Source organism: Octodon degus, unplaced genomic scaffold, assembly GCF_000260255.1.
Source record: "Octodon degus isolate 3935 unplaced genomic scaffold, OctDeg1.0 scaffold00002, whole genome shotgun sequence".
Taxonomy (NCBI): Eukaryota; Metazoa; Chordata; class Mammalia; order Rodentia; family Octodontidae; genus Octodon; species Octodon degus.
In genome coordinates, this window is record NW_004524578.1 from 4,260,825 (window position 1) to 4,264,267 (window position 3,443).

General features: G+C 46.4%; 1 protein-coding gene across 1 annotated transcript in view; it reads left to right on the top strand.

Annotated features, from left to right (window-relative positions):
* The window catches only part of Chsy1 (chondroitin sulfate synthase 1), a 76,755-nt gene that overhangs the window by 628 nt on the left and 72,684 nt on the right, over nt 1-3,443 (top strand). The gene's annotated exons all lie outside the window — the stretch shown is intronic.

The window sequence follows — 3,443 nt, forward strand, 5'->3', positions numbered from 1 at the left end:
ATGGGAAAAGTAAACTTCTCTGGTACTCACGAGGAAGTCTCAAGCTAGAAGCAAACTGCCCCTGGCTTGTGCACTGAGGTTAAAAGAACACTGAACTCGTTGCCCAACAGCATCTGCCCTGGTGGCAGTCTGTGCCTTCGCGTTAGCAAGGTGACATTTCATCAGGCCGGCGCACAGCCTTGTGCTAATTTTGTACCTTTATCTCTTGCTCCTTTGTGTGCGCATGCGCACACGCTTGTGTGAAAACTACACTTGTGCAGATATCCGGACAGTCAGGGTCCGACCAGCTGGTGTCTGGAAGATGGATCGGAAGCCGTCAGCACTGCCTGATCCTGCCTCGGACCGGAAATACTATAAATCAGGGAAACAGGGAGAAAAAATTAATAGGCTTTGCTTGTCACTTTAATAGCAATAATGAAGCAAAGTTTCATTAGGTCAATGGAGGTTAAGTGGTGACATTAGTAAAGTGGTCAATACAGATATGCTGTGCAGGCAGTGAAGAGATCCTTCTAAAAGGATGGATTATTATAACTCCTCAGCATTCACTGTTTCTTAAAAGAGGCATTTGTAAAAGCTTTTTTTAAAAAAAAAAATATGACTTTTTCCAAGGACCCCTGTTTCAGGCTTAAGTTCAGACGCCGTGTCTTTAAAGAAGCCCTTACAGGGAGCCGTGGGTTGTTGGAGGCTTACTGCCAACAAACAATTGAGGTATTTACCAAGGGTTTCCAAGAAATTGCTGCAAATTATACAAAATGCTATACCTGTAACAGACATTCAATGTATTAGCAGCAGGGGAAAAAATGTAACGTGTAAGAACAGAGTTGCAATTCGTGAGGAAACGTTCAGTCATGTAGGTAGAGATGAATTTTAATGATGTGTCACAGGGTAGCACTCCTGCACACAGAAAGGAACTAGGTGATCTGACACTTTTTAAAAAAACCCTAAATGTCAGTGTAGAATCACCATAGAAGAGCCTTTAACAGAATCTCACGTAGAGACTCTTTAGGGAGAAGGAGACTGCGACTCAGTGTGGGTGGAACTCAGACCCCCATCCCAGGCCTGTGACCCACCCCCACCCCGAACCACGCTAGCGCCCCCTCTCGGGTGCGGTGTGAACTAGTCTTTGCAGAAAAAGAGCATGGTTTAGTTTTCTCTGAAGATAGTTAACACTGCTCCTTTTTTTTTTTTTTTAAACCATGAGAAAAATCTTTAACAAATAAGATTCCTAGCACTGCAAATCAAGAACTCAGTGTCATTAAAAGCCTTTCCTTAGTTTACTGGGGGAGACACCTGTAAAATCTAATCAACCTGCCTTCCTCACCCTTGCCGTAGCAGCGTGCAGCACCTCCACTGAGCCTGCGTGTGAGATGGGAAACGTTGCTGATTTTGAAACTGAAGGACTTCCGGGAACCAGGAAATAGAGAACAACACTTTTAGCATCTTTCTAGTATTTTCCCTTCCCATATTTCTGTACTGTTCATCGAATTTTAGTTTAAAAGAGGAAATGCAGGGGCTGGAGAGATGGCTCAGTGGTCTAAAGCACCTACTTGAAACAAGTTTGGCAAAGCACAGGGACCGCGGTTCAATCCTCCAGCACCACATGCCAGCCAGCCCGCCCCCTGGTGGGCTGAGCTGGCCACACACACACACACACACACACACGCACAATAAATAAATGTAATAAATAAAAAAAAAGAAAAGGTTTTTTTAAAAAAAAATAAAAAAAAAATAAAAGAGGAAATGCAGGCACCTCTAAAGCAAGCTAGAAGATACTACATTGAAATCATTGCGTAGGTCACAAAATTGCACATCTATCTGCCCCTTGCCATATTTATGCTTTATATAAATGCTTGCGAATTATGGGGCCATTGTTGAATTGGGGGCCATGTAGTGACGCCTCATTTTTTTTGTGGCTTCTCATCTTACCGGAAGCCTCTGTGGATGGTTTCGAGCCTGTAATTCATGGTTGCATTCTGTATTTTTCCCACGACCACGACTAGATTCTTGCATTCACTATATAATGAGCATCTTATTTTTAGCTGTGGACCACCTCCTAGGGAGGGAGGCTGTGCAGAGTTGTGCAATGAGCTATTTTTGACATAAATCACAAGCATCCAAGAAAGTGGCAATATCCAAGGAATAAACAAGAGAGACCGCCATTCAGCTGCAGAGAAAGTACCTGCGGCTCCCAGTTTAACCTGTTTAATACTTCAGCCATCTGGCCCGGTTAGTCATGAAGAAAGAGCCAAGGATAACCCCAAGCATGCTTACTTTCTGGCCCTAATTCCTGGGTTCATTTGATTAAATGAGGACCTCTTAGACCCAAGGAAATACTCTGCTTTGAAAACATTTCATTAGCAAAACCCAATATACTGGGGACTAAGTGACACAATATTTACAAGCATTTGCTGTATGGGCACCTTCTCAGCTTTTGTTAAGGTAGCTGAACTTTTGCTGAGGAAATGTATACAATTTTACCTCTAGCATAGAAAAACTGGTTCCCCAAACCTGCCTCAGAAATCTGTAGCTCTAACAGGGGCCCATACTTGCCATCCCAGCAACTTTGCAGATTAAGGCTGCAGAATTATAAATTGGAGCCCAGCCTGAGTAAGATAGTGAAGGGTCGCAGAGATAGCTCAGTAGAAGAAGCGCTTGCCTGGCAAGCGCAGGGTCCTGAGTTCAATCCCCAGTACCGCAAAAACAAACAAACAAAAGCCTACTTTAAAATCCACAGTGTAGGCTGAGTAAAATAGGGAGCCTCTGTCAAAACAGACAACCCGCCCCATATCTAAGTTCTGGGTTCAATCCCTAGTATTCTAAACACAAACGCACAACCGTTTAGAGATTGCCTCTTACAATATTGCCAAAGATTCTGCCCACACGAACTATCAATACAGTTAGCTTATCATCCCCATCAGCTTTGTAACTGTTGCCAAGATATTGGGGTATTTACTCGAACCTCCAGACAGATTCTCATTCAGTGACGTGCACCCAGGAACTAGGGACAAAAGTCAACATGTTTGGGGCTCCTTCTTCAGTACTAATGGGACCCAGTAACAGATCTGGATAAAATACAACAGCGCTCATCATCCCGTGGATTAACATCATGGACCACTTCTAGGACGCCCACTAAACGCTGTACTGTGTGAGGCGCTCGCACATCATGCTCGGCTTTGTCCCGTTTTTTCTGGAGCCCGGAGCTGCAGAGAACCGGGAGACTGGGTTCGCCTCTGGGCGGGCGCTGGGTGAGGACGGGGGACCCCTAGGCGCAGCGCGGGGTGGGTAGGTCGGGGCTGCTCCCGGCGGCGGGGCTGCGGCGCTCTTTCTACGAAGTTCGCCCCCGGACCGGAGCCCGAGCGCTGGGGCCAGAGCCTCCGCGCGGGCGCGGGCTGGGTGGCGGGGGCGTGGCCACCGGCACGGGTAACGGGCAGCCCGGCCGCCGC